Source organism: Bos indicus, chromosome 2 (genome assembly GCF_029378745.1).
Source record: "Bos indicus isolate NIAB-ARS_2022 breed Sahiwal x Tharparkar chromosome 2, NIAB-ARS_B.indTharparkar_mat_pri_1.0, whole genome shotgun sequence".
Taxonomy (NCBI): domain Eukaryota; kingdom Metazoa; phylum Chordata; class Mammalia; order Artiodactyla; family Bovidae; genus Bos; species Bos indicus.
In genome coordinates this window covers 76,561,885-76,586,388 of record NC_091761.1, presented here as the reverse complement: position 1 = coordinate 76,586,388, position 24,504 = coordinate 76,561,885, and the positions used below count along the sequence as shown (strand labels likewise).

Below are 24,504 nucleotides of genomic sequence, written 5' to 3'. Positions count from 1 at the left end.
AAGTTCAGTTCAGTTCAGTCACTCAGTCGTGTCTGACTCTTTGCAACCCCATGAACCGCAGCACGCCAGGCCTCCCTGTCCATCACCAACTCCCAGAGTCCACCCAAACCCATGTCCATCGAGTTGATGATGCCATCCAACCATCTCATCCTCTGTCGTTCCCTCCTCCTCCTGCCCTCAAACTTTCCCAGCATCAGGGTCTTTTCCAATGAGTCAGCTCTTCACATCAGATGGCCAAAGTATTGGAGTTTCAGCTTCAGTATCAGTCCTTCTAATCATTGTTAGATGCATTAAAAAAAAAAAAAAAAAGAACACATTCTATGCACAGGTTAAGTTTTTTTTGTTTTTTTTTTTTTTTAATGATTCAGTGCTTTAGAACTGTGTACTCCCATTGTTTAAGACAACAGAGTTATTATTACCAATAACCTTAATATTCCTTACAGTAGCTACCATTTAAATTATGCTATGCCTGGCTTACTAGCAAATGAAATTGAGCATACAATCCACACTGTGAGTGTCTCCTGGGGAATGATTTTCTTTAATCCTCATAGCAACCTTTTTTGCAGATGAGGAAACTGTGGTTCTGAAAAGTTATGACATTGATGCAAGGTCATAAGCTCAGTTCAGAAGCAGTGATGCATTATCACTGTTTCTTATGCCCATGTTTTTTGAGCCAAAAATTGGGTTACATTGCTCAATTAACTTATTTTTAAATTGAGTGTCCCGAAAAACCCCAAATGTGTGCTTCTATAGCTATAATTAGCTAGGCCCCAAGAGGAAGTGGAAACTTTCTAAATATTGCTGTATAGTGATGATTTTGCTGATAATTACGCCAATGATGAAATAACAGCTGAAGTCAAAGACAAGTGAGGAAAGGGGCATAAAACTGCTTATACACAGTAAGAATCACTCTCCTGGTGATAAGCTGAACTCCTCTGCAAACACCTCCCCTGTAGCCAGCTCTGCTCCAGATGTGGCAATATGAGAATTTGTAAGCAGCCACTTGTCTGTGCCTTACCGACATAAAGTTTGGAAATATGCATACATAATTAAGTAACATATCATATGGAAGTAACTGATGAAGTAAAACATTGGGGCTAGGGAGTGCTGGGTCAAGGCAGGCTTCCAATTATAAACATGATAAAGAGAAAAGGTTTATATGTATGCCAAGTTAAAGGAGCAAGGCATGTGGTAAATTGGAAAAGAGCTCTGCATGTGGAGGAACAAACTCAAAAGCTCTAAGGTGGATTTTAGTTTTGACATTAAAAGTACAAACAGCAAAAGAAAAATACAGATAATTGGACTTCATTAAAAACTTTACATCAAAGGATGCTATCAATGAAGTTAAAAGACAAACTAGAGAATAGGAAAAATCATTCACAATCATATATCTGAGAAGAGTTTAGTATTTAGGATAGGTAAAACACTTAACAACAAAAAGACAAAAACCCAAATAGAAAATGAACAAAGAATTTGAGCAGACATTTGCCCAAAGAAGATATACAAATGATAACAAGCACATGAAAAGATTTGGGACATCATTAATTCTTAAAGAAATAAAATTCAAAACCAAAAAGACATACCACTCCATACCTGCTAGGAGCAGTATAATTTAAAAAAAAAAAAAATGTGGGGGGAAGTGTTGGTGAAGATATACAGGGGTCAGTTGGGTCCAAATTATGGAGGCCTTGGGCAGTCACTAGTCTTTCGTTAAGTGAGATGGGGAGATTTTGGATCTTTGTAGTTGGAGAAACAGACTCTGGCTTTTAAGAACAACTGGAGAATGAAGGGAAATGGCAAGAAAATCCATCTTGGAGGAAATTGTAACAATCCAAATTAGAGATGCTGCTGCTTGGGTCTGGGGAAAGACCAAGTGGTGGTGAGAGTGGTTTACTATACTGGGATCACAGCCAGCTGAAAGAAGGCATGCAGCAGAGGGAAATCCAGGAAAACTCCCAGGTTTCTTGGTCTCAGCATCTGACAAAATGAGCTGCCATTTACATGTCTGGGAAAGCATCCTGGAGGAGCAGATGTGGGAAAAGATCAGAAAATTATTTGTGAGCATTGTGAAACCAGGAGGCAGGTGGTTATATGAATCTTGCATTTAGAAAAGGAACCTTGGCTGGAGATCCAAATTTGGATCTTCAGCATGAGACTGAATTAAAGCCTCAGGGGAGAATGAACAGAGGAAGAAGAGAACCAGGGCAGAGTCTGGAGACTGAATCCTCACTTTCAGGGTGAGGAGAAAAGAAAGAACCAATTAAAAAGATACTGAAAGCATTATCAGGTAGAAACTAAACTGGTGGGTGTTGAATATTCAAAGTCAAGAGAAGTACATATTCCAAAGATGAGAATGTGATCACTGTGCCAAATCATGAAATCATTTCTAGGTACCACCACGGGATTGAGCAACTGTGGAGCTGTTGACTCTTTTAAGAGAAGTCTGGAGAAATCATATAATCAAAACTCATCATTTGGCATCTGCTATACTCAAACCCAGGAGAAGGCAATGGCACTCCACTCCAGTACTGTTGCCCGGAAAATCCCATGGATGGAGGAGCCTGGTAGGCTGCAGTCCATGGGGTTGCTAAGAGTCAGACACGACTGAGCGACTTCACTTTCACTTTCCACTTCATGCTTGGAGAAGGAAATGGCAACCCACTCCAGTGTTCTTGCCTGGAGAATCCCGGGGACGGGGAAGCCTGGTGGGCTGCCGTCTATGGGGTCGCACAGAGTCGGACATGACTGAAGCGACTTAGCAGCAGCAGCATATGCAAACCCAGGTGTTGTGAATGTAAAATGAATACTGTTTGCATGCTAGTTCTAGGTATACAATTGGCTAAAACAAAAGTGGATAAATAATACAATGAAAAGATGAAGCAGGTATAAAGGGAGTGGAGAAAACAGACACTAACTTGGCCTGCATGAATCAGAGTAGGCTTCATGGAGGAGGCAGCCTTGGAAGGGAAAGAAGAAATGTGATCAGCAGTCATGCATGAGAAAGGTCCCACTCTGAAAGTGGGACCAGAGGTGAGACATGGAAATATAACAGATCCTAGGCTTCCAGCAGAAGAAAAAGCATCCTAGCACTTCCTAACCTTCTGCCATAGCAGAACCAGCTTTGAGTTTATGACCATATCTTCCTACACTATTATTTATTCATATATTTTATTCTTAACTGACCTTAAACATACTAACTTCCTTTTAACTTATACTATGTTCTTACTAACAAGAGTATTGAAACCATGAATTTGATGTGGTAATTGTATATATATATATTTCCTAACATATGTTTGGGCTTCCCTGGTAACTCAGCCAGTAAAGAATCTGCCTACAATGTAGGAGGGCCCAGGTTCAATTACTGGGTCGGGAAGATCTCCTGGAGAAGGGAATGGTAATCCACTTCAGTATTCTCACCTGAAATATCCCATGGACAGAAGAGCCTGGTGGGCTACAGATCATGGGGTTGCAAAGAGTCGAACATGACTGAGCAACTAAGCAACATATGTTCAAATTAAAACACAGATAATGTCTTTTAAGTCCATCCATGTACCATATAAAACATTGTGTTTCATGCTGTGGGAAACCCTGAGCTCAAAAATGGGTCAGAAAGGATCCATGGGGACATATAAGACAATAAGTAGTATTTAAATAATGAGAAATTATTTAATAAATAATATATAAAATAATAAATAACAAAATAAGGGACCCATGAAGGGAAGATAAGCTGGAGCCTGCCAAATCTTGACAAATAAAATATTCTGAAGGTCTCATTCCATATCACCCAGTTCCCTGGGCAATATTTTTTTTTCTACATATTCGCTATATATTTAATTTACCCTTTTCCCCTCAATGTCTCTGGAACAGACATGCAAAACAATTGCTCCTAAACTTTCTAGTTTCTAAAGGTCTTTCAGCCCCTTGGCCCTCTGGCAGAGAGCCCCTGAAGGAAAGTGTGAAGCTTAGTGCAACTTCTAGGCTTTCACTGTTTCTTCCATATGCAATTGACTTTCTGGCTAAATGCAGGACTAACATATGCTTTCACTGATGGGATTGAGGCCCTAATGGTTGCATATACATTGAAGCAGGGTAAGAAGGCCTGATACCAGGCAGCATTGGAAGGCCAGAGAATTCCATACTACATCACCATCAGTCACTTATTTTAACCTTTACAAAATTCATTCTCTACTGGAATGACCTTTCCATTCCAGGATGAAAGAAGAGTTGACATTTTGTCATTTGATGAACAAGCACCATCCTCTTCATCTGCAGCACAGTTTTCACCACAAATCCCCATCCTCTGGACCTATTCTCATATGGACTGTTTTTGATCAATAAACCGACCTGTCTCAAGGATGCTGCCCTCAGCAGTGGAAGAATAAGATAGAGACAAGCAGGAACCGTTATCACTTTTTCTTTTTCATCAATGTAGGTGCCATTGCTAGCATCAGATTTTCATTAAGGGGTGTAGGAAGAAAAAAATCAGAAAGAGAAAATAGACATGGAAATGGCTGGTCTTAAAAAATGAAGCCATGGGGAGTGCTTTCCATGCACTATTAATGTTAATGGAGTGGAATTGCTCCATCGTCTTAATTAGACTCATAATTCTTAACCTTTAGGTAAACTGTGTATTCAGACACAGCGGAGGATGAGAAATGAAATTAGCGTTGCCCTGAGGCAGGAAAGCACACATCCACAAAAGACCCAAGGGCACTGATGAATAACTGGGGGAGGTATTATACTTAACTTGATCAAAAGAGCACCACAGAGCAGGTGTGACAGAGCAGGCTTAAGTGCATGAATCCTTGGCTAGTCGTTGATGAAGACATCTTCATATTTAAACTGTGAAAGGCATGGCATTACTAAGACATTGGAGACCTGAGTTATCAAATCAAGGACATAGAACTCTGTGACACCCAGAGAACATGTGTGTAGATTAAAGAATCCACTGAGATAGCACAGAGACTGTCCTTCATTTACCAGGAGATAGGACTGCTTTTCAGGTGGCAATCGATCAGAACTATAGTTCTCTTAGCAGACCCTATAGAGATGCGTTCAAAATGCCTACAGCATAAACCACCCCAGGCAGCATTTTTCTTTAGCTTTCTGTTTTCATTTATTGGTTAAAACTTCTCCAACTGCCAGATGCTTAAAATCCTTTATAACATCAAAGGATTTCTACCAATCTAACTGCCTAGTCATTTTCATATGCCCTATTATCTTTTTTCAGACAGCACATCTAGCGGCCATAAAGTGTTTTTTTTTTTAATAATCCAGAGTAAGTGTCTTCCTTTGGTTCTTTGCTTTAGTCCATGTACCAGCACCTAAACATCTTTGAGTCTTGAAGGATCAAAACTTTCACAAACATAAAATATGAAGCTGCAGAAGAAGCCACAAAAGAAGGCAAATAACCCAAGCTACTGGGGCGCACTCAGTGCAAATTGGCCAATGGCATACTCACCTCCTTGGGCACTTGCAGTAATGGCGTGCCAGCCATCACTGCTAAGAGTAGCACTGTCTGCTTAGCCAGCTCTACACGTGCCAGATTGAAGTGGGTCAGCATTCAGAGCATGAGGGAAAATATGCCAGCACTGCACTGTGGTGTGCTGTTTCATGCTTACATACAAACACAAACATATGGTCAGTATTTCAGAGGCAATAGATTCATAAAAGCAGCACTAGATGGGACATTGCATGAATGGAAAGCTATATCATGATTTTTTATCTACATGCCAACATGTGCCTATAGAAACAGTTTTGTCCCCATGCATACTTGGGCTTTGAGACTAATTACAAAATTAATTTGGAAAACTTGCTTTGATTTTCAAAAAAAAAAAAAAAGGAATAAAATAATACTTTCTAGATACAGGTTTTCCAAGTAAAGTTGATATTAGCATAAACTAACATGAAAACTCTGCTGCTACTGCTGCTAAGTTGCTTCGGTCCTGTCCGACTCTGTGCAACCCCATAGACGGCAGCCCACCAGGCCCCACCGCCCCTGGGATTCTCCAGGCTAGAACACTGGAGTGGGTTGCCATTTCCTCCTCCAATGCATGAAAGTGGAAAGTGAAAAGTGAAATTGAAGTCGCTCAGTCGTGTCCAACTCTTAGTGACCCCATGGACTGCAGCCTACCAGGCTCCTCCGTCCATGGGATTTTCCAGGCAAGAGTAATCAAAACTCTAGTAGTAACTAAAAGTAACTAAAATACAAAAGCTAATTTTGATATTAATCAAGTATTTTCAGCTAAAACTAAAATTCAGGCTACAGATATTCATACATATGTGAAAATGTATAAATTTAGATTCACAGGTTTAAAATAGATCATCAGAGTTTAGAGGTCTGGTATGTTTTTCTTTGCTGTGCCCACAATTTAAAAAAATAAACAAAATAATACACTTTATAGGATGAGAAGGATAAAGCAACATGGCAAATGTCCTTTTATTCCAGTGCTTCTTTGGGTATGACTGTTTTTCCTGTTTGTTTGTTTTTTCCTATTTTCCCCTGTGTTATGAACACTAAGGTTACATTTGTTATTGTTGTTTCTTCATTTTTCATGCATATAGTAGGATTAGGTATTTGATGAGGAGAATTTTAAGGATAGGAGACTATGCCTCTCCAAAATACACCATTTAGCCTATGGATCATTTTGAGCTGAAGACAATGGAGAATAAACAGAGACAAGGGAGTTCTCTATCCTCCTCTATTTGCCTAAAAGCAGGACATGTTTTCCAAAGTGTCCATTTCTCCTCTCTACCAGGAAGTTAATCACCTGGAGACAACTTTAGAGTCTGTCAACCTGGAGATGGCCTCCAGAGGAATCTACATATCAAATATTAATTACTGGCTTCTATCTTTACTGTTGGAAGCCTAAAACAACTGCTCTTTTGTCACAAATTTATTGTTTGTTGAAGATGCTGCATGAGCTGGAGTTCTAAGCCATCTCTTTGAGTTACTCATTTTTCCTTGGGTATCTCCCATCAAGATAAGAGTTATACATTTTAGTAAACTTCTGTTTGTTTTCCTTTTGTTAATCTACCTTATTACAGGGGTCTCTGCCAAGAACTCAGAAGCTTAGAGGAAAAATGATCTTTCCTCTCCTCCATACTTCCTTCTGGGAAATATGTCTCTTCCAGGTTGTAGCAGGTTTGAGGGATTCCAGAGCCCTCTCTTCCTCTTTCAAGGTGACAATTGAGAGACAAACTACTCTATAATTTTGGCTCCTTGAAGGAGAACACACGGCAGAACTCCTTCCTAGCCAATGTATGATGATTATTTGCCCTATTTGAAAAATGGAACATTGTTTTAAGACTGAGATGTTGTAACTTTCCCTTCCTTTTTTCCTTTTGCCTTTTTATTTTTCCTTCTTGGAGAAGGAAATGGCAACCCACTCCAGTGTTCTTGCCTGGAGAATCCCAGAAACAGGGGAGCCTAGTGGGCTGCCGTCTATGGGATCACACAGAGTTGGACACAACTGAAGTGACTTAGCAGCAGCAGCAGCTTGTTATGGCAACATAATTTACCTATCCTGTATGACATAGGATTATAAACTAATGTATTAATATAAACTAAAAGTCGTTTTAGACCATATTCTTATGATTTTTACATATAAGAAAGATTTTGTGAACACCTACTTTGTACCAGGTTCTAGAAGGATACAGAAATGAAAAAGACTCAGTAGTTATCCTTGAAGTATTCAGAGTTAGAAAAGTCTCACTTGGAGAAGAAAATTTTATTTCAATTTTGCCACTTGGGAAATGTATGTCCTCTATGACTCTTGGCCAACAAATGACCAACTCAGGATCCAAATACCACATATCTCCACCTCTTCCTAGAAAATTCCCTATGCAATAGCACAGTTTTGAATAGTTGCATCCATTGTATAATTGGACTGTTGTTTTTAAACTTGAGGGCCTTGAGACGATCACAGGGGCTTAGTTTCCTGTCATGCTTCCATGTTGAGAATGTCTTTATCTTCACTCAAGATGCTAAATGAGACAAAATATAGGGCCTTAATTCATAGACAGTTATCCAAAAGGTTTTCTTTCCCTCTCTTCCTTCCTTCCTTCCTTATTTCTTCCTTTCTTCCACCCTTCTTACTTCCTCTTTTTTCCTAATCCTCCCAAGGTGGAATCTGCAACTACGCCAATATTGTGACATCTTATCTTTTCTAAACTTAATCCAAAATTTTTGCTGAATATACAGATGGATTGTTAGAGTGTCAGCAACTTCATTTCTGATTTTCTCCTTATCTGACTTCTTTTCCCTGTCAGTGATGTGTTCACAGAGAGAATTAGTTTTCTATTCTTGGGAGCATCTTATGAAATGATTATCCAGATAGATTTTGGAATGACTTCTGACTGTGTCTATATAATACAGTTTACTAGGCAAAATCCCATCTTGACTTGATTCAGTTCAAGAGAATGTTGTATAACTGGCATCTGGGTAGTTGATGACCTGGCAGACTCAAGCAAAGTTTGTTTTTGCTTGTCCATAAAGCTGAATTTAGGCAGATTTTAAGATTCACGTGCATTTCTACAGATGGGGTAGAGTCACATGGTTCTTTACTTAACGTCTTTGAACCTCGGTTTGTTTTATTAGTAATAACCTATACCTCAAGACAGTGTTCAATCCCTGGGTTGGGAAGATCCCCTGGAGGAGGGCATGGCAACCCACTCCAGTATTCTTGCCTGGAGAATCCCCATGGGCAGAGGAGCCTGGCAGGTTACAGCCCATGGGGTCGCAAAGAATCAGACATGACTGAGTGACAAAGCACAGCACACAAGCCACTGTAAGAATTAAACAAGGTGGTTTTACAATTCATCTTCCTTGTGGCTCAGCTGGTAAAGAATCCGCTTGCAATGAAGGGGACCTGGTTTCGATCCCTGGCTTGGGAAGATCCCCTGGAGAAGGGAAAGGTTACCCACTCCAGTATTCTGGCCTGGAGAATTCCATGGACTATATAGTCCATGGGGTCACAAAAAGTCAGGCATGGCTGAGCAACTTGCACTTTCACTTTTACAATTCATCTGTGCTAAAAACACTTGTAAAAACCTGACACATATCAAGTATTAGATTCAAAAGCTATACTGAATATTGTCTTTTCTTTTCCTTTTCTTCTAGTTTAAATGGTTTCTACACAGAGATTATTATGAATCTGAAAAGAAAAAAATATATATATATTTATATATAGGTATACACAGAAAATTCACATACACATTATATATATATACACATCATATAATGTATATATGTGTATTTACACACATATTGTAAGCAGGTATACATAGGAAAGGCTGTGTTTTATACATGTATATAAATATGACACTTTGTGACCAGCTGTATCTATCATATATAAACATGACTTCTTCAGTAATCACATCTCTCCTCATTTGGTAGAACTATCACACCGAACAAGGTATCTGGACTCAGGATCTCAATCTTGTTTTTCCTTCTTCCCTTCTTGACGTCTGTGTCTGACTTCTACTAGTCATGGGCTTTGAAGTTAAATCTCCTTGGATTCAGTTTCTTCTGATATGATCTAAGGTATTTTGTTTGCATGCATTCTCAATCACACCCAACTCTGTGACCCTATGGACTGTAGCCCACCAGGCTCCTCTGTCCATGGGATTTTCCAGGCAAGAACACTGACATGGGTTGCCATGTCCTCCTCCAGGGGATCTTCCCAACCCATGGATCAAATCCATGTTTCCTGCGCTTCCTATTGGCAAGTGGATTCTTTACCACTGAGTTTCCATTTCTTCATTTATAGGACTAGAATAATAACATCCTCCAAGTTAGGTTAACATGTTACCCATTTTGCGGATAAGAAAAAGTGCAACTCAGCAACTCAGATTATATGACCTGATGATTGCTACTCAGGGAGAAGGAACTGGCAACCCACTCCAGTACTCTCACCTGGAAAATCCCGTGGACAGAGGAGCCTGGTAGGCTGCAGTCCATGGGGTCGTTAAGAGTCGCACACGATTTCACTTTCACTTTTCACTTTCATGTGTCGGAGAAGGAAATGGCAACTCACTCCAGTATTCTTGCCTGGAGAATCCCAGGGATGGGGCAGGCTGGTGGGCTGCCGTCTATGGGATCGCACAGAGTCGGACACAACTGAAGTGACTTAGCAGCATGGCTACTCAGCAAAGAAGTACAAGAGCATTGGGGTTCAGTTATTTTTTGCTTCAAAATCTAAAATATCTCCATTGTGCCAAACTGAGCTTATAGCTTAAGAATCCCCACAACACCTAGAATATAGCTTGGCATTTTTCATCAGACCCTACACATACACACACACACACACACACACAAAACCACACATGTATGAAGGAAAGTGCACAGAAGTAAAAACACCATAATGCACTCACCCTTACCTTTTAGCAAAAATGAGAGGACAGTGAAAATTATAAATATAAAAATACCTCTGTCATTTAAAAGAACTTAGGTAAATTGGAAACTTAAATTATGAAGGCTACAGGTGTCCAACCATGTTTATCCTTCCAACGATATTCCAATGATATGGGTGCAATTAATGTTACTTTTATCAACTTCATTCTTTTTGATGAGGAAGCTGAAGCTTAGAGATGTTAAGGACCTTACCCAAGGTCTCATGGCTGATCTGCAGTGGACCAGGGGCATGGACAGAGTCAGATGATACCGTGCCTTAGGCTCCTCACTGGACTCTGCTGCTTTTCTCTGGTACCATTATCATGAGGACTCCAGGCAGGAAGGAAATACATGCTTAGCTCTGAATCCCTGGTAACAAGCTATGAGATGCCATTATAGTATAGACTGATGGGCTTCATCTGTGCAGCTGGCATAATTGTATTCTCATGTCTACCTTATAACCACCAAATATATTATAAAGTAAATTATGTAATTGATACATAAATATTCTATGAAGTTAATGTTTTTGAAATAATGTCATTTGCAGTAATGTGGAAGGACTTTGAAATTAACATACTAAGTGAAATTAGTCAGAAGGAGAAAGACAAATACCATATGATATCACGTATATGGAGTCTAAATATGACACAAAGGAACCCATCTACAAAACAGAAACAGTCTCACATGTGATTGTCAAGGAGAAAGGGACATGGAGAAGGATAGACTGGGAGTTTGGGATTAGTAGGTACAGACTATTATATAGAGAATGGATAAACAAGGTCCTATTGTATAGCACAGGGAGCTACAGTCAATATCCTGTAATAAACCTTAATGGAAAATACACAAAAACAATGCCTATATTTATATGTATAACTGAATCACTTTGCAGTACAGTAGAAATTAACACAACATTGTAAATTAACCATACTTCAAATTTTTTTTTCTAAAAAAATAAGTTAATGTTTTTGCTATTCTTGACTTGTTATGACCTTGGGAAAGTTTCCTACCTTCTCTGCACATTCACTATTACCATATGGAAAGCACATTCTGAATAGATCAGGTGCATGAAGATGCCAAAAAATCACCTCCTATTAATATATAAATAAGTTATCATATTTCATGGCCTTAAGAGTCTCAGAAAAGTCCTTCTCTCTCTATTTTCTTGATTTATTTGTTTTATCAACTCTTCTTACTCCCTGTGATAAGAAAATAATAAGCTGTGACATCCATTTTTAACTCACTTTATGTTGGTTAGTATAGAATTGTCAGGGCAGAAAGGACACTTGGAGAGCATCACATAAAACCTGAGAAGATTAAAGATGGGAGAATTGATGCCTGTAAAATGTAAGTAACTTTCTCGAAGTCACAGAGAGTCTATGGTGGAATCAGAACAGGATAGCAGCTCCCACCACACAGACCAGCCCTTCCTATTTTATGAAGCTTCTTTCTACTTATAAGAGTCCCTGAAACAGACTTAGTCAAATGCATGTGTTTCACTGTGTGTCTCCTGATGTAATATGACTACTAGAAATACTTTTTATTAGTTGGGGAAGAATTTTCTATTCTTTCAACTACTATATACTAAATGTTTACTGGGTGCCACGTCTCAGCATTCCGAGGTTAAAAAGGTAAATGAGACAAAGAAGTTCCCTTTTTCATGAAGTTCCCATTCTCCTGACAGAGGTAGACAGTAGACAAACAAATTGGAAGAAAATATCAGGAAGTAATAACTTCTATGCAGAATTTGGAAATAAGGTAAAATGAAAAGAACAAGGGGATGGATACTTTAGTATATGTCAAATTTAAGTTAAGCGGGAAGAGGAATGAAGCCTCTGAATGTTGAAAATAGCTAGAACCTCACTATTAAGAGGTGGTGGGGGCAAGTTTGGCAAGAAACAGAATAAAGGGAAACAGAGTGAAATTTAATGGACAGATGTGTGAACAGGAGCTGGGTAAGTGTCTCAGCTGGCAGAGCTCTGTTAGCCACTGTGAAGAGTCTGGGCTCTATCTCAAGGGCACTGAAAAGAGTTTGAATCCCAGTTGTGCAATCTTGTTCTGGAAAGATCATCCCTTTGGCTATGTAGCAAGAGATCTAAAGCACAGGAAGTTGGGGGTACAGGGTTGGGTAGGAGAGGAAGCAGGAATTAGATGCACTTGTTTGGTCTGGAGATGATGGTTTACATTCAGGGAATAACAGTGGAATCAGAGAGCACAGGCTGGAGGAGAGTCAGCTGTGATGGATGAGTGTGAGTACTGGTTGGGGTCCCAAAGGGGAAACAGAGGTAGTGGGGAGGGATGAGTCCTAGGTTGTGCCTTTAAAAAGCTAGATAGATGGTTCAGTTCAGTTCAGTTCAGTTAGGTCGCTCAGTTGTGTCCGACTCTTTATGACCCCATGAATAACTCATGTCCATCAAGTCAGTGATGCCATCCAGCCATCTCATCCTCCGTCATCCCCTTCTCCTCCTGCCCCCAATCCCTCCCAGCATCAGAGTCTTTTCCAATGAGTCAACTCTTCACATGAGGTGGCCAAAGTATTGGAGTTTCAGCTTCATCATCAGTCCTTCCAAAGAACACCCAGGACTGATCTCCTCCAGAATGGACTGGTTGGATCTCCTTGCAGTCCAAGGGACTCTCAAGAGTCTTCTCCAACACCACAGTTCAAAAGCATCAATTCTTCGGCACTCAGCTTTCTTCACAGTCCAACTCTCACATCCATACATGACCACTGGAAAAACCATAGCCTTGACTAGACAGACCTTTGTTGCCAAAGTAATGTTTCTGCTTTTGAATATGCTATCTAGGTTGGTCTTAACTTTCCTTCCAAGGAGTAAGTGTCTTTTAATTTCATGGCTGCAATCACCATCTGCAGCGATTTTGGAGCCCCCCAAAATTAAGTCTGACACTGTTTCCCCATCTATTTCCCATGAAGTGATGGGACCAGATGCCATGATCTTCATTTTCTGAATGTTGAGCTTTAAGCCAACTTTTTCACTCTCCACTTTCACTTTCATCAAGAGGCTCTTTAGTTCCTTTTCACTTTCTGCCATAAGGGTGGTGTCATCTGCATATCTGAGGTTACTGAGATTTCTCCTGGAAATCTTGATTCCAGCTTGTGTTTCTTCCAGCCCAGCGTTTCTCATGATGTACTCTGCATATAAGTTAAATAAGCAGGGTGACACTATACAGCCTTGATGTACTCTTTTTCCTATTTGGAACCAGTCTGTTGTTCCACGTCCAGTTCTAACTGTTGCTTCCTGACCTGCATACAGGTTTCTCAAGAGGCAGGTCAGGTAGTCTGGTATTCCCATCTTTTTCAGAATTTTCCACAGTTTATTGTGATCCACACAGTCAAAGGCTTTGGCATAGTCAACAAAGCAGAAATAAATGTTTTTCTGAACTCTCTTGCTTTTTTGCTGATCCAGCAGATGTTGGCAATTTGATCTCTGGTTCCTCTGCCTTTTCTAAAACCAGCTTGAACATCTGGAAGTTCATGGTTCCTGTATTGCTGAAGCCTGGCTTGGAGAATTTTGAGCATTACTTTACTAGCGTGTGAGATGAGTGCAGTTGTGCAGTAGTTTGAGCATTCTTTGGCATTGCCTTTCTTTGGGATTGGAATGAAAACTGACCTTTTCCAGTCCTGTGGCCACTGCTGAGTTTTTTAAATTTGCTGGCATATTGAGTGCGGCACTTTTATAGCATCATCTTTCAGGATTTGAAATAGCTCAACTGGAATTCCACCACCTCTACTAGCTTTGTTCATAGTGATGCTTTCTAAGGCCCACTTGACTTCACTTTCGTAGTATATTTATTAAATTTGAGAAGGTAGACAGGTGAGTGGATTGAGGGGTTGGTTGAAGAGAGGACATAGATACAACTTCAAAAGTCAACAATGCTCTTGGATAGGTAAATACCACATGTATAATAAGTAAAATATAGTTTAGAAAATAAGTTTGTCTACAAGCCAACAGGAGACAAATCCCCTAATTGAACTATTTCACCAGGTATATCATGGGATTCTGAGACCCCCTCCTGGTAGCCAAGGGAGGTAATATTCCCCTTGCTGTTTGGAAAAAGGGATAAAACAGTTGCTAAAACAACAGCAGTATCCTTAATATCTATGCAACTTCCAACATAAACTTATTACAATTATAGTCAAGGGAACTGAATCTTACAAAACCTATGTAACTTGCCCAAGATCTCCCAGCTAATAAGCAGAAGACTTATTAGCAGAATTGAAGACCTAGTTTCATGATTCCAAAATGTAAGGTCGTTTGGGGTTGCTGCCACTGTACTATATCTTTGGATTAGAAAACAGGATTCTTCTTCTTGTAAATACATTTGAGGCAAACTAAGTGAATGTGACCTTTCAATGTGTGAGGAGAAAAATAAAAACTTCTCTGAATACAGGGTCCACATGTTTTGACACGGGTTATCTGTATTGACTGTTTAATGACTAAGTCTGAATGGAAATTCACTTGCAGCCACATTCAAATCATGTTTTGAATTTATGTAGTAGTTTTATTTCCCTTAGATACACCCATATTTCTTCTTTCATTAAAGTGTATGTCTTCTTTGTAAAATCCACCCACCTTTAATTTTGACTTTATGTCCTTAGTGAAATACAATGACTAAGTTATTAGAAGATTTAGAAAGGTGGCTTTAGGACACAGACTTGCACTGACTAAAATGCACTGACTTGATTAATGTGATGATATTTTTATATTTTTTTAAGACCTGTGGCAAACTCTTATAAACCTATTTTAGCTGTATTACATTAGGGGAGACAAAAGTTCCTAAAGGGGACACATGGAGAGTCAGACACATTTCCAGACTGAATTAGAATTGATCAATCATTGGCTGGCAGGATATCAGAGTGAAAGAACCTGCACTGAGCTGTGTTTGACTCCTGCTTCTCCCATGCATTTGCTGGGCTTCCTTAAGCCAGTTGACTATACAAAATTTTGAAGACCTAGTAAACATGTATTTTACTTTTAAACATGTGCCTGCTGCTGCTGCTGCTGCTGCTACACTAACCCTATTACAAGATGGAATAACATTTGCCTCCTTTTGCACAATGACTAGCCTGAGTGACTGCCTTCTAATATTTACAAAGTTGCAAAATTAATACTGTTTGACTTGTAATACTAGCAAATAAAATGCAATATAGCTTTCACCTGATTTACTCTGCTTATTGGGATGTTGGTCCCTGAAAACTACCCATTGTATTATGAGAAAGCCACGCCACAACAGAGAAAGAATGTATATTCAATTAAGGTCCCAGGCCAGAGCCAGCACCAAATGATGGAGTGAGCCCCAGTCCTAGCGCCAGGTAATGTGGAACAGAGCAGAGACACTACATGCTGCTGGACCCTGTCCCAGCTTCAGATTCATGGGCAAAATGAATGGAGAAAACATCCTCAAATGATGCCACCAACAAGAAATTAATTTCAAGACTATACAAATGACTCATAAAAGTCAATATTAAATAAACAAGCCAATTAAAAAAAAAATAGGCCGAAGATCTAAATAGACATGTCTCCAAAGAAGACATACAGATGGCCAACAGGCATGTGAAAAAATGCTCAACATCAGTAATTATTTAAAATTGCAGATCAGAACTACCATGAAGTGTCACCTCACACCAATCAGGATGGCCATCATCAAAAAGTCAACAAATAATAAATGCTAGAGAGAGTGTGGGGAAAAAAGGAACCAGTCACTGTAGGGAACAGTTTGTAGATTCCTTAAAAACTAAAAATAGAGTTATCATATGATTCTGCAGGGGCTTCCCTGATAGCTCAGCTGGTAAAGAATTTGCCTGCAATGCAGGAGACCCCGGTTCAATTCCTAGGTTGGGAAGATCCCCTGGAGAAGGTATAGGCTGTCTACTCCAGTATTCATGGACTTCTCTGTTGGCTCAAATGATAAAGAATCCACCTGTGGGATTCTGGGTTTAATCCCTGGGTTGGGAATATCCCCTGGAGGAGGGCATTACAATCAACTCAGTATTTCTTCCTGGAGAATCCCCATGCACAGAGGAGATCGGTGGGCTACAGTCCATGGGGTCACAAAGAGTTGAACACAACTTAACAACTAAGCAAAAATGATCCTATAATCCCACTCCCCGGGCATATGTCTGGAAATAACTATCATTCGAAAAAACACATGCACCTCAATGCTCATGGCATCATTATTTTATAATAGACAAGACATGGAAGCAATCTAAGTGTTATTTAACAGATAAATGGATAAAGAATATCTGGTATATATACAATGAAATACCAGTCAGCGATAAAAAAGAATGACATAATGCCATTTGTAGCAACATGGATAAACCTAGAGATTACCACACTAAGTGAGGTAAATCAGACAAAGAAAGACAAATATCATATGATATTGCTTTTATGTGGAATCTGAAAAAAAAGCTACAAATGAATTTATTTACAAAACAGAAATAGACCCACAGACATAGAGAACAAATGTATGGTTACCAAATGGAAGCAGGGGAGGGATAAATTAGGAGTTTGGGATGAACAGATACATACTGCTATATATAAAATAGATAAACAACAAGGACTTACTGGCTAGCACATAGAACTACATTCAATATTTTATAATAACCTATATGGGACAAGATTCCAAAAAGAATGAATATCTGTATAACAGAATCATTTTGCTATACACCTAAAACTATCAGGATATTGTAATCAACAATATTTCAATTTTTAAAAATTACTATTGTTTAAACCACTAAGTTTTATGGTGGTTTGTTACATAACAGTTGATAACCAGAACACAAGATAAAACATTTATTTGGATACTTGTATTTTTATATGATTATCTTCCCTTCCTCTTTGAAATGTTTTTATGTTTTCTGGGTGTTATTTTGGAATTTAGATGGAAGTGAAAGCTAGAGAGACATGTATTTGAAATGGTATCCAACACTTAGTGGCTAGAAGACTGTGCATGACCCTCATAGTTTCTTAGAGCTTCCCCTTCTATCAATAAAACTGAAAATAATACCAACTTCATAAGACCATTGAGAGCATTAAATGAAATAACGTTCAAAATACCTGGTGCACAGAAGGAGCTCAGTAGCCAAGAGTCAATATCATCACCACCAGTGGTGATATCAAAGAGTATGCAATACAGGGACCATGAGTTTCTTTATAGATTAGATTCTTGCTGTACACAAAGTAGAAATAGTTTTTTATTAAAGAAATTTCAAACACTGCCCTGGTATTTTGTCTTGCAGATGTTACGGTATAGTTTTGTGGTTTTGATTATATTGCTCCTCTGACAAAAGTTGTTTTTAATGGTATGGTTGACAGCCTGGTGTAATGAAAAGACCATGTGCTATGGGATCAGTTCTACCCCTGTATTTTGTGTGCAAATGTGCACAAGTGTCTTTGGTTTGTTTCTGTTATCCCTATTATAATCATGAGGGCAGAAATACTGGCTTTTTCACTGTTTAATTCCCACTGGCCAGAAAAGTATGTGGCATATAATGGATAATCAATCAATAAAGATTACTTAAAAGAAAATACATTGTCATCATCTGTTAATGATCTTGTTTGGTACAGATATTGGGGACAAAGAGTTTTCAGTTTAGCAAACACCAGCGCACCTTCTAGTGCTATTTCTTTTATCTCAGTAATTTGATTTTTTGGCCTCATCATTCCTTACTTAGTTCTAAACCTAAATGTTAGCTTTGTACACACTGAAAGTTGAATATTGCAGATGGTCATGAGGGTTTCTATACACAAGTGCATTTACAGATCTATTTTGACATACAAAGATTATATAATGAGCATATATAGGGCTTCCTAGGTGACTAGGTGGTAAAGAATCCACCTGTCAAGTAGGAGACACAGGTTCAGTTCCTCGGTAGGGAAAATCTCTAGAGAAGGAAATGGCAACCCACTCCAGTATTCTTCCTGGGAAATCCCATGGACAGAGGAGCCTGGTGGGTTACATTCCATGGGGTCACAAAGAGTTGGACATGATTTAATGACTAAACAGCAGCAGCAAGTAGAGTGTAAATAATGCATATTTTTAATACATATTATAGTGTGTATATCCTGGAGGAGGGCATGGCAACCCACTCCAGTATTCTTGCCTGGAGAATCCCTATGGACAGAGGAGCCTGGCAGGCTATAGTCCATGGGGTCACAAAGAGTCAATTGAGCAACTAAGCACAGCATATAGTGTGTATGTATGTATATAGTAATATATATATATATGGTCTAAATTATATATTATGTGTTATATATATGGCTAGCTAGCTGTATGTTCACTAAAATATCATTAATTAAGGGGAATTTGAGAATTTAAAGTAGTGTAAGGAAAGTAGGATTTTATTACCTTCAAAGTCATGGGAACATTACTAGCCATAACAATTGACTTCAGGTGGAAACCCCTCATGACATGCCTGCATGAATAAATGAATAAGAACCTATTTCTTGGAGAGAAGTAGGGGTTCTGAGGTGCTATCAGGCACCCCATCATTAGTTCTTCTGAGGAACTTAAACAATCCTCACCACAGACTTGTTTGCAAGACTGATTTGCTTGAGGTCAAGCTGTCCTATAGATATTAGATTTCGAAGTAATGGAGTCTGAATGTCCAATGATTTTATGTGTATCATGACTGACTTCTTATCTCTGCCTTAGTAAGCTCACAGCTTTATTGGGAAAGGTATTCCCAAACAGGATTTCAGTACACAGAGTGCTAAGTGCAAAAACACACATACCACCTAGATACTTAGACTGTGATGAGTGAATTCAAGGTGAGGATTCTAGACACCATGGAGATGATTAAAAGAAAAGGTGGGGGACAGATAGGACTCTCAGTCCCCATTGCCTGCAGGGGCCTGGCCACCCCAGGAGGTCTCCTTCCTATGCCCCTCTCAATCTTGTCCTCCTTCTAGGCTGACGGACTGTGGGTTATGGAACAAATTGGGTATGTGATTAAAGTGCTTTCTCAATAACTTTTTCTCCTATTCCCTGTGTGCATCCAGAACTGGATCCTTTTTCATTTCATATGCTTATCACATGATACCTTCAGATCTTGCCTAAGGCAAAATTCCTATGGAAGTGCTGACCTTGAGAAAACGCCTGAGCTCAGCCAGCACAGCCCTTGTCCCAGGGCACAAATGGCCACCTCCTAGCCCTGTGGCAGGGCACTGCTGAAAACTGGCTGACTGAGTAATGCTGTCTTGGAAACGTCTCTGTAGCACGGCGTCTCAGCCCTGCATCAAGCTCAGGGTAAGAAGTAGCAAGCAGATACAACTACAAAGATGTGTGGGAATAACACAGACACTTTTCCCATGGACCCCAGTGGTTTGGAATTCTTGTCCATTGCAGAGTTTCTAGTATAAACTTTCAGTTAAAGAGACAGATGACACATTTCACTGGCTGGCACTTATCAGCAGCTCTGGGGGACAATATCAGAGGAAACTGTCAGAAAATGACAGTGTCATGGTTCAGTCACTAACTAAATGAAAAAGACACAGTGCTGAACCAAGCCTGACCTTATCCTGCTTGTCTTTCTCCTCTTTCTGCTTCCATTGCCGCTAGAAGAACAGAACCAGAGCCAGAGGCAAGAGCAGACAAGAGACAGAGGAGACTTTGGTGACAATGTTTGGGATACACAGAGCCATATGGAGGGGTGTGTGGGCCCTAGAAGCTGCAGCATGTGAGCAAGGACACTGCCAACCTGTGAAGTTGCCCAGGAATTGCCCTCTTCAAGCCACCTTGACAATCCCACAGCCTTAATATACATGACTCTGGCAGCTGACTCGTCTCTCCATCTAATTTTCTTACAAAATAAGGAAAGTCATACAAACTCACATATTCCCTGATGACCTGATATCCTTATAACTTTTGGTTCTTTGAGTTTTGCATGATTATCAGAGATCATATCCTCACTTTCTCCTTTAATTTTGATTGGTATCTAATTTATTTACAATGTTGTATTAGTTTCAGGTATGCAGCAAAGTTATCAGTTATGTATATCAACTCTTTTTCAGATTCTTTCCCATATAAGCCATTGCAGAGTACTACATAGGCCTGTGCTATACAGCAATCCTTATTAGTTATCTAGTCTTTGCTTTGCCCTGAGGCAGAGCAGGGTGCAGGTCTGTCCCTTGCCAACTGTGTGGCACTGATCAAGCATCCTACCCTCTCTGAGGTTCTGTTTCCTAAAATGCCAAGTAGGATAACAACCCTTCCTGAGTAGAACTGTTGTTTGGATTACAGATCATGCTTGAAGACATCTTCAAATATGAGAAACACTTAGTCACTGGCAGCCATTTAGAAAGTTACTTATTTTTCTCATCTTGCTGTCTTTCATTTCCTCCCTCTATTATCTATTGCGTATAGTCTGGAGGAGGATCTACAGCAAGAAGGCATCCTTCACATTCTTCTCTTATTGATCTGAGTCCACTGTAGCCAAAATGTACAATATGGTATTTCTTCTACTAATCCTGGCTGCCTGTAGTTATCTCCTTCCAATAAGCTATGGGAATCAGACTACATATTTTTTAATTAACCAAAAATATTTAAAATTGTCTTGATCCTCTTCTGCACTTATCAGATTGCCAAAATTGAAGTAAAGTGTTAATACTTAGTGCTGGGAGATGGGCACCTGAGGTCTCACAGTGATGTTTGGAGTATAAATTGCTCTAACTGTGACCCACTGCAGATGTCAAGATGGCAAAAGTCTTCAAAATATGTACATACTTTGACTTGGTAACCGCACCTCAAGGAACTTATCCTAAAGACATTATATCTGTGTGCAAAAATCTTTTCGCAGCATGTATAATAATGAAAAAGAAGGAAAAATCTAAATGTCAAAACTAGATCTGTTCTGTCTGCCCATTGTGATACATCCATATAATGGAAGACTTATTAAAAAATTATGCTATAAAATCATATTTACTGATACAGAAAGATATTTGTATTCTGCGTGTGTAACACATACAGTAACTAAAACAGTTTCAGTGGGGGGGCCCTGACTTAAGTAGATAAGGGGAACCCTTCCTCAGCTCTTCTAGAGAGCAGATTAGGGAGGAGATGATGATCTCTAGTCCCTCCTCTGCTCTCCCTGTCTCTCACCAGGGGAAGGGATTTCCATAATGGTTAGAGAAATTAGGTAAATATCCCTGTAGGTGTGTGCCTGTTGTGGACTAAATGTGTGTGTCCTTCCAAAATCCAAATGTTGAAATCCTAACCCCCAATTTGATGGCATCATGAGGTGGGGACTTTAGAAGGTGATTAGGTCATACCCTCTCTCTAAAACGTGCTCAGAGAATTTATAACAGTTGAACTAGACAAAAAGCACATGCTATTCACAATAACCAAGATATGGAAGCAACCTAAATGTCCATTGACAAATGAATGGATAAAAAAGATATGGTTATATATATATATATATATATATGATGGAATATTACTTAGCCTTTAAAAAGAATGAAATAATGCCATTGTAGCAACATGAATGGAACGTAGAGAGTGTCATACTGAGTGAAATAAGTCAGAGAAAGACAAATACCATATGATATCACTAATATGTGGAATCTAAAATATGATACAAATGAACTTATTTACAAAATAGAAACAGACTCACAGACATAGAAAACAAACTTATGGTTATTGAAAGAGAGGGAGTAATAAATTTGGAGTTTGGGATTAAAAGATATGTACTACCATATACAAAATAGATAAACAACAAGGACCTATAGTACAAAGGTCTTAGCTATGTACAGTTTAACACAGGGAACTGTACTCAATATTTTAATAACCTGCAAGGGGAAATATATATATATATATATATACACACACTTTGATTTAAAAAGAGAAGCATATACAAGACAATGATAAAGTCAAGCTGATATCACAGGATGTATATACTAAAGGAACCCCAAAACATAATTTAAAAAGACACATCTATACCAATGTTCATAGTAGCACTGTTTACAACAGCCAAGGCATGGAAGCAACCTAAATGTCTATTGACAGATGAGTGGATAAAGAAGATATGGTACATATGCACAATGGAATATTACACAGCCATGATAAGGAACAAATTGGGTCATTTGTAGTGATAAGTCTGTCATACAGAGTGAAGTAAATCAGAAAAAGAAAAATAAATATGGATGGTATGGGGGGTGTGGGAGGAAAGTCCCAGAGAGAAGGGCGATAATACACACACACACACACGCACACACACATATCATACCATATGATATCACTAATATGTGGAATCTAAAATATGATACAAATGAACTTATTTACAAAATAGAAACAGACTCACAGACATAGAAAACAAACTTATGGTTATTGAAAGAGAGGGAGTAATAAATTTGGAGTTTGGGATTAAAAGATATGTACTACCATATACAAAATAGATAAACAACAAGGCTGATTCATTATGTTTTATAGCAAAAACACAACATTGCAAAGCAATTATACTCCAATTAAAAATAAATGAATAAATGAAATTCCATAGTCAGAATGAACATAATTCCATTTTCCCTAAAGTTCCACCAAACCAATTGTTAGGAAACTAGAAGCAACACAATGAGAAGAGGGTAGCATGGTTTTCTAGACACAGCCTCTGCAAAGAGTGCTGAGAGTGACATGCAGGTTTGACAGTCAGGAGACAGGGAATCTGAACACATACAAACATTGACTCTCTGAGGACACTGGTAAAAAGGGACACCCAGCAGGGCCTCTGATCTAATCGACCCTGCGGGCATGGCTGAGTCCATGAAGACTAAAATAACTGATTTTCACAATGATGATCCCAAATAATCAAGAAAAGGTTACATTTCACGTTCAGAATTCTCTGCTTAAGAAGGCAAGGGAGCATGTAATCCATGTGAGAAACATTTTCATTTCAAATAGTTAAAAATTCTTTAAAAACAGTTTGGGTGCTTAAAGGGATAACTGACAGTTACCTAGAAAATTCACTTATGTAGAACAACTTCTTCCCTAAAGACTCTAGATCAGTGAGGCGGTGGGTAGCTGTATTTAGTTAGGTTTCTAGCACTTCTTCTTCTTTGACATTTCATTGTCTAATTTCCTGAAGCCTTTCAAAATTCCTCACTTTCAAGGAACATAAATTCCTTAAGGCTAAAGATTCTGACACCCTTTCTTGGATATTCCACATCCCTGTTATACTTGGGCTTTTTTTTTCCCCTGTCACAAATGATGAACTGACATTCACAAAAATAACAGACCCCAAAGGCATGCATCAACTTTGACCAAGCCCTCTTGACATTTTGCAAACCCTTTTGAATTATGGTAAGCAATCCTAGAATCGTCTTTTGCAACCCTTTATCAACCATTTGATCTAGAAAATCCAGAAGAACAATCAATATATAAATAAAGTTAACATAATTTTTTTTAAAAAACCTTTATTTTTTAAAGTCATTTCTCCTTGTTTAGGAAAACATCTTAGGAATTCCTGCAGAAATCAGCAACTTTTAGAAGATGTCTGCTCTCTTCTACTAATCCTGGATTTCAGCTGCAGTATTTACAGCCTCCAACCAACTCTGCTTGCTTCAGGCTGGCCTTCACAATCCAAACTGACTCTGGCCAGTCTATCCTGTTACTGTTTGTCCTGAGTTCAGTTGTTTTTGCATACCGACAGACTCCCTTGATTTGTCTCAATTCTAGAGTCAAGGGGAGATTCTGTCAACAACCAGGGACCTCTGTTCAGTCCCGAATGGTAGGTTTTCCCTCCATTTCCAGGGCTTGTCCCTATACTTGTGCTCCTAAGTGTACCATTAAATCCCCTGGATTGTCTGGTTGTTGAATATAGTGTGCAGTGTTAAATACATTGCATCCTTAGAGCTATTTTCCTTTCTATCTTCATTTCAAAAATCTGAACATAAACCTAGCATGTACTTGAACTCTTGGTGAAAATTAAATGTTAATAAAGTAGTATACCCTTTAAAAAAAAAAAAAAAGAGTCATCTCAATTCAGGCCTGCACTTTTCAGATAACATGAGTACTGTAAACACACAGGATGTGCCAGCCTGCCCACTGAGCTCATTGCCTAATACTGCCCCATTATGCATCCTTTCCCCAAATATAACTCACTGCAG

The 24,504-nt window shown here is 39.0% G+C and overlaps 1 protein-coding gene across 1 annotated transcript in view; it reads right to left on the bottom strand.

The window, feature by feature from the left end:
- The window catches only part of CNTNAP5 (contactin associated protein family member 5), a 1,031,770-nt gene that overhangs the window by 276,171 nt on the left and 731,095 nt on the right, over positions 1 to 24,504 (bottom strand). The gene's annotated exons all lie outside the window — the stretch shown is intronic.